Source organism: Camelus ferus, chromosome 1, assembly GCF_009834535.1.
Source record: "Camelus ferus isolate YT-003-E chromosome 1, BCGSAC_Cfer_1.0, whole genome shotgun sequence".
Lineage (NCBI taxonomy): Eukaryota > Metazoa > Chordata > Mammalia > Artiodactyla > Camelidae > Camelus > Camelus ferus.
Window position 1 is genome coordinate 52,654,556 of NC_045696.1, and position 13,203 is coordinate 52,667,758.

Genomic DNA, 13,203 nt, shown 5'->3' on the forward strand with positions numbered 1-13,203 from the left:
TAAGTATCCATTGATGGATGAATGGAAAAAGAAGTTGTGGTATATGTAGTTATCCCTAGGTACCCCTGTGGGATTGGTTCCAGGACCCCTCTCAGATGCCAAAGTTCATGATTGCTCAAGTCCCTTTTATAAAACGTGTATGTGTATGTAACCTATGCACTTCTTCCTATATACTCTGAACATCTCTAGATTACTTATAATACCCAACACAATGTAAATACTATGTAAATAGTTGTAAATACAATGCAAAAGTTATATAAATAGTAGCCAGCATGTGGGCAAATTCAGGTTTTGCTTTTTGGAACTTTCTGGAATTTTTTAAAAAATATTTTTAATCTGTGACTGAATCCGTGGATGCAGAACCTTAGGATACAAAAGGTCGACTATATATACAATGGAATATTATTTAACCATAAAAAACAAAATCCTACCATTTGCGACAACATGGATAGATCTTGAAGGCATTATGCTAAGTGAAATAAGTCAGACAGAGAAAGACAAATACAGTATGATCTCACTTACATGTGAAATTAAAAAAAAAAGTCATAGAAAGAGGTCAGACTTGTGGTTACTAAAGATGGGGGCTACAGGAGGGGGAGCTGGAGGTAGGTGGTTGAAAGCTACAAACTTCCAAGGACTAGGAATGTAACATACAATATGACGACTGTAGGCAACACTGGTGTATGATACAGAGGAAAGTTGTTAAGAGAGTAAATTCTGAGTTCTCATCACAAGGAGAACACTTTTTTCCTTTTTTTTTTTCTTGCTTTTCTTTTTGTTTGTATCTATATGAGAAGATAGCTGTTAGCTGAAACTATTGTAGTAATCATTTCACGATAAGTATACATCAAGCCAATATGCTGTATGACTTAAACTTATACAGTGTTGTATGTCAATTATTTCTCAGTAAAACTGGGGAATAATGCAGTTTAGTCACTTGACATTTAGTGACTGTGAGCATGAGGCACCAGGCACTCTTCTAGGTATCGGAGCCCAGTGACTGAATCATAGACATGGGGTGTATACTCCACTGGAGTCATTTATGAGGAAGAAGGGGCTTCAGCAGTAAGCTTTGCTATTTATTTTTTATCTGGAAGATGTTTGGCTAGTTGTGTAATCAAAGAGGCTGCATTTTGCCTAATAACACTCTAGAGATGGCTGAGATGGGGAGGATACTGGCCATCAGCCTTCCACTCTTTGGTGCAAAGAATTGGGAGAAATATCCACAAAAAGGAAACTAAAGAATTGATTTAAAAAGGGAAGAGAAAGATGCTTCTAAGGTGTGCTGGCATTGAAGGTTCTGAAAAACTGGGGATGGCCTTAGGCAGATGCAGGGATACTCAAGTGTTGGAACCTAACACCCCTATCCCCACCGTGTGAATTAGTTTCTCAAGCAAGTGACTAGAAAGCAAATGTGAGCTCCAGTTGTGGCTTTACTTTTCCTTAGCTCCTGGTCTGGACAAATTCCATAACCTCAATGAGCCTCAACAGCCTTATTCACGGATGAGGATGACACTGTTACTTAGACCGCGGAATTTTGTGAGGCTCGAACCCAGTGCCTAGCTTACAGAGCTAGCTAAACAAATGACAGTTTCTGCTGAATTATTGAAGGATGAGAGAGAGCAGTGATGAAAGGGAGATGAGAAGGTCTCCAAAGACAAACCTCAGTTCTGATTTTTGCTAAACTCAGATCTTGTCCCTCTTCTTGGAAACCAAACATGAATATTATTTAACTTAGATTGAGTCTCACACCCTATTTTTGTCTTTCCCTTTACAGCAGTAATTCTTGAACTTTAGAGGACATGCAGCAAACATGGACACTTGTCAAAAAAAAAAATCCAGATTCCTGGGTTTAAACTTCAGAAACTCTGATGTGGTAGATCTGAGGCAAGTCCCAAGGATTTATATTTTAAAACGATACTTCAAGTACCTTTTATGAATATTATAGGTGGATCCTACTTTGAAACCTGCAGAAAACTGCAAAGCAGAGGCTTCCTAAATGAATCCAGGTCACAGGATCAGCAATGCATCATAAATAGAAGGTGCAAGTGGAGGTTAACGTGCAGGGTGTAGTATTCACTGTATTCAGGAGAGGCCTGACTCAGGATGACATTTGAAATGAGTGATCTGATGGGTAGACGCCCTGCGATTTTTCAACATCTCAATAAAACAGTTATCAGTTTGGCTTTCTATATGTGATTTAAAAACCCAAAGATACTCCCAAATAGAGAAATATTTCATAGTCAGACGGGAGCCTGGATATGCCCTTTTTTTTCTCAGTGATTCGGAACCATGTAGATGACCTTAATCGTCTAAGTTTTTACAGTAATTCTAGGTTTCAGTAGGTTATTTCTGTAATCAAGTAACTATTCACAAATAACCAATTTCACAAAATTAGCAAGGCAGGAAACAAGAAAGAGCAGACTGCCATAAGTAGCACATGCTTCCCTGTAGATAATTGCTGAGGACTGTCTCCTCTCAGAATGTCAATGTAACCAAAGGAATCTATGGAGGAAAAAGAAACAGGAACAGTGATGGCAATGGAAAAAAAAAAAGTAGAAAGAACATCTCAAATAGAGTTAGCCACAGAAAGTCTCTTTAATAGTGACGGGGATACCGAGTAAATAAAAGCTTACTGGCAGTGTAATGCCATTTAACCCCAAGTTAAGAGCTGTTCTAGGAAAACGAAAGTTTGGATCTCTAGAATGCCAACATGGCTGGTTGAGGAATGAAAAATCAAATCCATCAGGATTGTCTACACTCATGTTTTGCAGACCTTTTGTCTCTACCACATTCCAACATGTGACCATTTTCTGCTACAGTCCATGGGCTATCCCCCAGAGTAAAAGAAAACTTAGAATGGCATTATCATAGTGGTGTAGTAGACTGTTACACTGGTGGCCCCAGAAGACCCATACCACTCAGCCTTCAGCCATTGGGCAGTCCCCTCCCACATGGAGTAGGAGCTCGAAGATGGTGTGGTCGATGAGATATTAACAAACACAGCTCAAGCAGAGCTTGATAAATATTTGCACACTGGGGATTGTCTTTTGGAATGTTCACTTTAAGAAGTCAGCTGCCATGTTATGAAACAGCTCAATTTTGACTACTGAATAATGAGAAGACAATTAGAGAGAGGCCTTGGAGGACCATCTTGGATTTTCCACCCCCAGCTGTGCTCCCTGTCAAATGCAGCCACTTGAGTGATCTCAGCTCCTCCACATGGAGCAGAAGAATGCTCAGCTGAGCCAACAACCCACAGAACTGTGAGAAATGAAAGATTATTGAGTTCTTAAGCCACTGGGTTTAGGGTGACTGTTATGTAGCAACAAAACTTAATGTAGAATTTGGTACCTAGAAGTGGGGTGCTGCTCTGAAACCTAAAGCATATGGCATTGGATTGCTTTAAAATATACCTAGGATTTTTGTTTTTTAATTCAGGTATGATGAGGCAAACAGATCAGAAGATGATTGCCATTGAACAGATAGTTTGTGCCCTCACAGTTTTCAAGAGGAAGAGGCATGCTACAGTATGCAGGGTCACATGAAGAAGCACCAGGGTCTGTCAAGAAACAGGAATGAGGGAAAAGTATGGGTAAGAGCCTTTATGTGGTTTTCATGGGAAGGAGTGGGTAAAAAAGGTAATCAGGCTAAGCAGGTTTAGGATTGGTTACTCTGAATAATATCAGCAGGCTTTTGGTATAGAAATCATCTTGAGTTGTGTGATACCTGGCCCTGGGGTAGTTAGGGCAGTGAGTGAGGTGTGAGAACTTGGTAAAGGGGGCAATTGGTAGGTGTGGGCTTTGGATTAGTTGCTTTGTATATGGAAGGTATACTTGCATTGTAGTCATTTGCTGTTTCTGGGAACTTGCTAGCCCTCAGAGGGGTCAGTCTCTTCTGGGTCAGCAAGGCCCCAAAATGTCAAATCATCATAAAATACAGAGAACAAAAACATGATTAATACAGGATTTGGGACTACACAGAAGACGTAGAAAAGTGAGGGAACTGAGCGGAGGCTGGAAGAACACTAGAATTTCTATTGGAGGCAAGGGGGAAAAGGACTCATGTTATACATTTTTAGACAAATGAAGGAAATTGTTACCTGTAGTAACTTCGAAGATAGAAAGATTGGATACTTAATGAGGTTAAGAGTTTAGCTAGAGAGATTTACAGACAGAATATTGAATGTCCCAAATGAATAGAAGCTAAAGAAAGTACTATTCAGATTCCAAGCAGAATTTAGAGGAAATATTTCCAACTCAGGGCTTTTTGGGTTATACAGTATAACTGTTTCTTATTTCCAGTCTCTTCAGTGGGTTAAACATTTTAAAGTAAGAATTTTCATCAGGGATAAAAATCAGCTCCAACATGCTGTCAGTAAAATGAGGCCTGAGGGTAAATATCCAATCAAGGTTGCAGTTATCTGATCCTTTGTTTAGACCTCTGAAAGATTTAAGGCAATGCTTCATGGATTCTCTCACCTGGCAAAATCACTTCTGAGAATTTTAAGTGTATTTTACCACAACATACATACTCTCAGTTCAAACTAAGGAGAAATCTGTGTCATTAAATTTGTGGATGTGGGCTTTTGTCTAATGGAATGGATTTTAAAATTTGATATGTAGAAAGTCCACAGCATTTTTAAAGAAGTTGTATTAGCTTAGACTCAGAGAGATAGGTCAAAATGAAAAGACATCTCTGAGCCACCAACTTACTAATGGCAGGAAGCCATCTAAGAGTGCTACTCAGCTGCCAGTATAAATCAATAGTTATAGAGGGGAAGACCATCTCAGAAAGTGTAGCCAAGAACTTAGAAGAAAACGGAGTGGAGGAGAGCACTGGATTAAGGAACCACTCCTAAGGAGCACACAGCAAACATTCCCTGCCCCCAGGTGACATGTGCCTGCATGGATGACAGAATTGCTGTGGAGCAGTAACTGTATACCCTCTGCTCCTCCACCTGCTGTCGTTTGTGGAAGGTATGTCTATTGAGGTTATCCTTTCTTATTTTTACCACTGAATGTTGGGTGTGTAGGGTAGTTAACTTGTTTTAGTTCGTAGCTCTCTTAACCTGAAGAACCACACTCAAGGGATGTCATCTACACCTGAAACTGAATCTTATGATAAGATGCTGGACACCAAGCCTGAACCTGATGCAGAAATGATATTATGATGATATTATGTGGTCCTGGGAAGGAGGTGAGTCTATTTTAAATGCAGGAGGGACGTGAATCACTGAGGGCCAGAAGGCAGACTGTGGTGTTCTCTTTCATTGGTGGCCCCAAATGATTCATGCCTCTGGCTAGTGACCCCCCTCTGTAGCCCTCTCCTATGTGATTTCTGGGATTGCTCATGTGACTTGTGTTGGCCAATTAGATTTTAGCAAAATGATACAAGCAGAGGCTTGATAAGCACTTGTACTCTAGAGCTTGTCCTCTTTGCACACTCCCTCTTGGAGTCCATATTCCATATTGTGAAAATGCTCAGAGTAGACTACTGAGTAATGAGAAACTATGTGGAGAGTGGCCCTGGAGGATGAGAAGCCACTTTGGTTGTTAAATATCAGTTAAACTATCAGTTAAATGCAGTCACATGAGTGACCTCAGTTGCACTGTGTGGAACAGGAACATTGCCCTGCTTTGTCAATCAACTCACAGAATCATGAGAAATGATAAATCATTATTATTTTAAGCCAAGGAATGGCAAACTACAGCCTGCAGGCCAAGTTTGGCTCACTACCTATTTATAAATAACGTTTTATTGAGACATAGTCATGCCTATTTGCTTCCATATCATCTATGGCTGCTTTTGCACCACAGTGGAAGAGACTATATGGCCCATAAACCTGAAATGTTTACTAGAGAGTCTTTACAGGAAAAGTTTTCTGACCCCTGTTTTAAGTCACTAACTTCAGCAGTGGTTTGTTATGTAGCAGTAGATTAATAAAACATGTGTTTTAGCTAATGAAACTAAAGAAAAGTATAAATTTGCTCGAAAAGTTACAACAGAAGAAGAAAATGGACAAAGAGAAGTAAAGAGAGGAAAGGGGACAAAATGCCTAGTGAGGAAGATGAGATGTAGGGAAGAGATTTAATTAAAAACAAAAAGGATGAAAGGAACAGAGGAAAGGGAGAGAAAAGAGAGAAAGAGGGATAGATTTCCTCTGGGGTGAATCATATAGTCAAGAGTAGCGTTTGAACATTGGAATCTTTTGGTAAATAGCTAAGAAGTCTTGTTTTTGTTTTGTAGGTGGTCACTACTTATATTACAATGAGTGAAAGCATCAGTGCTGGTTGTCAGCACAACCATTTTCTATTAATCTGTGCCTCAGAACTGTGAGTTTTGTTAAGTGTATAATATGCTCAGCTTAGATGCTAATGACCCCTGACTACATTCAGCAAGGAGTAGGCATGTGTCTTAGTCCCTTTGGGCTCTTGTAACAAAATACCATTAACTGTGTGGCTTATAAACAACAAAAATTTATTTCTCATGGTCTAGAGGTTGGGAGCCCCAGGATCAAGGCACCAGCAGATTGGGTGTATGGTGAGACCCTGTTTTTCTGGTTCGTAGACGGTGCCTTCCAGCTGTAACCACACATGGTGGAAGGACAAAGGAACTTTCTCATGCCTCTTTCATAAGGACACTAATTCTGTTTATGTGGACTCCACCACGATGACTAATCACCTCCCAAAGACTCCACCTCCTAATCACATTAGAATTAGGTTTTTGGTATGTGAGTTTGGGGGAATACAATCTGTACCCTCACATGACTGAGTTCTGGCCAATGGAGATGTAAGCAGAAATCACTGGTAAGGACTTAATGGAAAGCATTTTAAAATGACAGACAGTTGGCTTTCACTTCCTTTTGCCTTTTGCTTTCTTTTGCTTTTTGCTTTTGTCACTTTGTTCATTCTTTTGCCTGGAACTTGGATGTGAATTGCATAATCGTAACTATCATCTCCTAACCATGAAGATTGAAACTCTGAGCTAGGGATGGTGAAGCAGGGAGACAGAATGAGCCTAGGTCCCCAAGAGCACCAAGACCACATCGTTCTTGGACCTGCGTAGTCTTTGTTATGTGAGAAAAATGAACCCCTTCTCTTTTTGTGCCACTATTTTTCAGGTTTCTATTACTTATAAATCATAACTAATCAAGATAACATCCTTGCCTTTTCTTAGGAATTCGATTCTATCTTCAAAAAGTTGGCAAATCGAAGGGTGAAGAGTTGGGCTACAACATGAGAACTGCTCTTTTTTTCTCTTGAGCTATTGTGTTGATCCAGCTGTCTCTACTTTCATCATGTTGTAAATGATAAAGGATAAATGCATTCTTCTGATATTTAGGTTTGTTGGGAGTTAGATACAGACATTAGATTTAATTGCTGGCAAAATTACATTAGACTACTTAAACTAATGTATCATAAATTTTCCTTAAATTGCACATTCCTTTTAATCCACTAATAAGGTAGATGAAAGATTTTTGTAAGTTCAGTATGGAAAGATCTATGGTGCCATTAAAACAAAAACCCTGGGTCTGTTTTATCTTTTTTTTAACCTTTGAATTGACTGACCGAATTCTGCAATGACCTTCAAACTAATCTTCCCCTCCGGGATATCTCTTCTGACACCAACCAGTTCTCCAATTATTTGACACCAACTCAGTGTCCAATATTTCAATTCAATTCTGACATTAACTATGCAGAGTTAGCCCACACTCTACAGGTTAAAAGCTCATTCTCACAAGACTTCCCCCACTTCAGACACCAGTTGCAAATCCTGGCCCATCAGTACTTCTGACCAACCAGCTGTGAGTTGGGAGTTCCCACAACTCCTTCCTCCCATTTCAAAGTTTGTTAAAATGGCTCAAAAACTCAGAAAAACACTTTGTTTATGTCTACCAGTTTTTTTATAGAGGACAAAACTCAGAATAGCCAAATGGAAGTGATGCTTAGAGCTAGGAATGGGGTGCAGGGGCTCAGAGCTTCCATGCCCTCTCTGAGCACACCACCCTCCCAGCTAATGGATCTGTTCGCCAACCCCAGAGCTCTCTGAAGCCCATTGTTCAAGAGTTTTAAAACCCAGTCCCCAGTCCAGAGTTTGGGGCAGGGGAAGAGAGAAGCTGAGTATCTCATCTTCTAATCACCTGTTTAGTATTTCCAGGTGACGAGCCTCCATCCTGAGCCTCACCCTAAATCACCTCATTAGCATAAACTGGACTGTGTTCCAAAAGGGTTTCTTTTGAATAATAAAAGGCACTTCTGTCACTCAGGAAATTCCCAGGGTTTCAGGAGCTCTGTGCCAGATACCAGGAAAAGACTAAACGTACTTCTTATTATACCATATCCCCCATTCATTTTTCTTCCACTAGCCAACCATAACAAAATAACATACACGCAAAATCTATCAAATGTTTTCCCAAGCAATAATGAGATGAGTCTGAACTTCATAAAACCTTCAACTCTTACACCTGTTAGAGGAAGCAGTGGTAGCTAGTTTTTAAACTCTGTAGATAAACTGCATATTAACTATGCACAGTTGAAAGTCACATACACCCCAGCTGACATTTCCACCACAAATTATCCATAAAGTTCAGGTTCTTTCAAGGCAGATGGAAAACATTCTGTACGAAAGAAAGTATAAAGGCCCTTAACCTGGGTCAGCCTACTCAGAGAGATGGAGTCCCTGAAAGATAGATCATCTGTTTATGAAGAGTGAAAATCTCTCCATCCTCAGCTTGTCAGATCCTTCAGAATCTTTGACATCTCTGAATAGCCCAGTTCAAGGCAGAAAAAAAATGATATTTCCATCTGATGTGGAAATTGACAGTTCTTTAGATTATAGAGATGATTGTTTGAGTTCATATAGACTAAGGGTTACCCAAAAACTGGGTTTGCCTCTCATTGGGTGTTGAGCCAAAACACAAAACCAAGCCAAATGTCTGGAGAAGGAAGAATTTGTTATTACTTGGAGCAAATAAGGAGAATACCAGGGATCTTTCCCAAAGCAGTATCTTCCCCTAAACAGCCAAATTGGTGAAGTTGTCATGCATATTCATGAGGGTCAGAAGAGATCAACATCCTTATCCCTCAGGTTCCAGCTGATCTGGTGATTGAGCGCTGCAGTCTGATCTTTACCATTGAAACCGAACTGGGGGTCTTTATAAGTGATGTATTATCTTTGCTATTGTTACTTTTTTTTTAATTTATTGTTGGTTTCTACATTCCTTTGTTCCCTTAAGATCATTAATTACTGAGACTTGTTCAAGGACAAGCATTGTGGCGAGGCTTAGATCACAAAATAGCTTTGGCCAAAATTCTCTTCTGTTAAGAAGGCCATGTCTGGTTCTCTTTCTCCAGGGACTCCCTACCCTATCTGCTTACATAAGAATAGGAGGAAATCTATAAATGGGACAAAGCTTTATGTGGGCTGTGCTAACTGCCGTTCTGTCTAGAAGAAGCAACCTTAGAAGTTTGAGACTTTGAGAATAAAAGGCCTCTCAGGACCTTCAAGTATGTTAAATCTACTTCAGGGGAGCTGCCCGGACCATGGATAGTTTCTGTATAAAGTGCTCTTCTTACTCGCACATCCGAGCTCACCACCTGCCTGAGTGCCTAGGCTGAAACTTTTTCTCTCTGACTTCAAGTACCCCCAACAGCAGCTGCCTACCCTGACACCTATCACACCCTCACCTGCCCACCATTAATCCTTATAATCAGTTTCCTGCTCCAGTTGGTTAGATCTGACCTCACCTGACCTCAAATACCATCTGTTTCTATAGCAGAGCCTGAGGTACATGCACACTGTATGTTATAGCAGTGAGTCCCCCACCACTATCATTTAACTATGAGAACGATAAATAAAAAGTAACATGCGTCCACACTCATGTGCACAAACAACATATACATGAACACACACCAACAGCTCAACACTGAAAGCCAATTATCAGATTGTTGTAAAGCTAATTCCTGGAAAACAGAGGTAATTCTGATCCTTGCCCTTTTCTTGAAAGCTTTAATATAAAGCTTTCTCTTTAGTTTAAAGTTTTTTCAGGAAATAAGTTTTATAAAATTATTTTTGTGTCTACATGTACCAAAGCACTCAGACAATCCTGATATTTTCATTCAAGTAAAGGAATGCACACAAAACAGCTAGTAGATTACCAAATATTTAACTGTTTAATGAAGCGTTATATAGACCCGCCTAGAAAAGCTAAGGAGCACAATGCAATGGTAAAACTTGTAAAATCTCACCATTATAGAAATATATGAAAATTAAAGCTGGATATACAGTAAAACAGAATTCCAGTGGGGGGAAAAAAATCAACTAACCCTTTTGAAATACATGAACATAATAGATCTAGAATAGACGGTCTAAATATTTGGATGGGGATTTCGGCTAATCCCAAAATGCATAGGTAGAAACATATGTATGTTATTTATATACCTACATAAATGTTAAAAAAAATACATGTGGAACTATTTTACTTCTGCTTCTATGTAAAATATAATTTATACCAGTATTCTGTTTAATGCTTTCAAAGAAAAGTAAGGCCAATTGGAAGGCTCATATAAATGTAGCAGAAAAAACTAAAGCACAGAAAAAAACTGGTTTTCTAATATGACATAATAAATAGGTAAGGATATGAAAAAGAATGATAACTAAAAAAGTTAAGTACCAGTTGCCTTAAAAATCTGTCACTAACAAGATAAATTGAAGAAAGTAAAAGTAGACAGAAACTAATGGCAAAAAGCAAGCTGAAGATAAACACTTGGGGAGATGAGTATTCCTAAGTAATCAGAATGAAAGAAATGCATCTGAGCCACAGAAGGCATAAAAACTAGGAGACAGCCAACGCTTGGCAGTCTTGTCTGTGTAGCTTTACTGAACTGACCAAACACTGCCAATTTGTTTTATTTTGTTTTCAGCCATCGTAATGGATAGTTACTGAGCAATTGATTGTATCATTGTGCAGTTGGTTGGATTTGGTCATTAAGATGGATGAAATGATTGGACCAAGTGTTCATGGTCTGGTGATCTTGGTCACCTTAATGACCCAGTGGTATTGACTGTGCAGAAACCCGACCACCATGCATTCTTTCCATCTCCAATTGGTATATTCCTATAATCCATGTACTGTCCTTAGAGCTGTTTCCATGCTGTCGCTATATTTTTTTAAGTCTCAGAGAACTAAGGAGCTGCTAAAGGAGATCTAAAATTAACACAAACCAACAACATAACTATATTAAGACATACAAATCTGTAAACATATTGTAGATAATGAATTCATGAACACCACCTACTACTGAGATGGTTTTTTAAAAAGGTACAAGATAAACTTTTCCTATGAAATTTATTAAATTAAGGTTTGTAGATCCTGACATGCCTTCTTCCATCCCCCACGTCAATATAATTTTAGGTCAAACATTAAGTGTGAATTGGATTCTAGTAACTTCAGGGTGTGGTGCCCTGATCTCCTGACTACATTCATTAGTGCTACAAACCTACAGGCTTGGTCCTGGCTCCCATCCTGAGCCACTGCTGACTGAGGCCAGTGAGACATCGAATTAAATCCTGACCTCTAGACCTGAGGCCTAAACATCAGCTGTGGCTCTTGGGTTTTCTTTATGCTTTATAAGTATGCTTTGCTGCCTCTCAGTTATGAGTGCTGGAATTCCAGGTTGAGCCTTGGATGCCTGGCTTAAATGTATAGCCTATGTTAAAGTACTACCCCTTGACATACTGGACCTGGCCATGTTATCTTATTTCTGCTTAACTTCGTCCTCCTTGGTTTGCAACCAGTCATCCAGAGACACTCATCCCCTCCCTACGACCATAGCCCCACTCTGAACTGTTGTACATCTGTTTGGGGCCTGGACCCCACCTGGCACCTGTCAGCTCTCCACTCCAGTTACTGGAGCCTTGCCCAAACACAGCCTTCTGGTGGGGATTCTACAACATATGGGCACATCTCCCAGAATCATGACTGCCACCTGCCTAGCTCCCAAGGGCTCACCCACTGCTGTGGCCTGTCTTCCCAGATTGGATTTTGTGCCCAAGATTGCTTGAATTATGTCTGAGCTTGCTTCACAATTTCCAGCTGGTCTTTGTCCTTGCCCTTCCTGGTGCTAACTCTATAGTCCATCTCCTTGGCGCCTACTCCACTGGCCCAGCACTTCTAATATCTAATATGTTTCTCAGGCAAAACTCACTCACACCTCAACCTAGTGAAGGAAACATCAAACTGGGGACCAAGAAACCAGAGCTTCCAGCAATGTCTTAAACACTGGGCATTTTGACCTTCTTGGTCTTGGTTGTCTGACCTATACAATGAAAGGTGTTGGGGCATATGATGCTGGAAGCTCCTTTTAGATCTGGTCTTTAACTGTAGGAGAAGGTTTAAGATTTGGTTTAGAGGTGTGAAGAAATAAAATAAGTGTGTATACAGTTGGTGTGAAACATTTCTGTTAGGATGACTCAAAAGTCAATATCATACATTCTGATTTGTTTCTATTTAGTATTATACCCACAATCTAGGAAAGGAACTAATCAGAATGCTAGTGAAAAATCAAAAATTATATTACATTTTGAGTTATTTATTAGCACTGGTATAGAAAAAATAATGTAAATGGCCCTAAAAAGGTTAGAAAGATGACTAGAAAGGTTAGATTTTTGCCTACAAAAATTCCGTCAAATGTATCAAGGAAGAAAATTTATTCAGAACAGATGCTGTGCATGTGGGAAAGGCAGCATAAACATTGTCCAAACTATCCAGACACAAGTTTGGTAAATTTTTTAAATTAAGAAAGCAAATAGAAAGAATCTAAAACAGACTATGTGTGTGTGTGTATATATATATATGTATATCTATATGTATATATATGCATACACATACACACACATATGTACATGTATGTATGTACATATATATGAATCACTTTGTTATACACCTGAAACTAACACAACATTGTAAATCAACTATACTTCAATAAAAATATTATATATATATACACTATCAAAAAAAAAAAAAGAAAGCAATGGAGTAATGTAATATAAAAACCAATACAGATTGGAAAACATTGAGCAGTCACTACTAATTTCACCCACTAAGGTAGACAGGACATAATTTCCCCTTTTTCCTTACTTTTGTGCCACTATGGAAGCTAAAAGAAAAGCAAGATACTTACTTTTCTAATCTCCCTGGTA

General features: G+C 39.3%; 1 long non-coding RNA gene across 1 annotated transcript in view; it reads left to right on the forward strand.

The window, feature by feature from the left end:
* LOC116663657 overlaps positions 1-3,578 on the forward strand; it is a 333,860-nt gene extending 330,282 nt beyond the window's left edge. Inside the window, exon 6 of the long non-coding RNA XR_004319922.1 lies at positions 3,442-3,578. This is a non-coding gene — a long non-coding RNA (uncharacterized LOC116663657). The remainder of the gene's footprint in view (positions 1-3,441) is intronic.
* Positions 3,579-13,203: the final 9,625 nt, after the last annotated feature.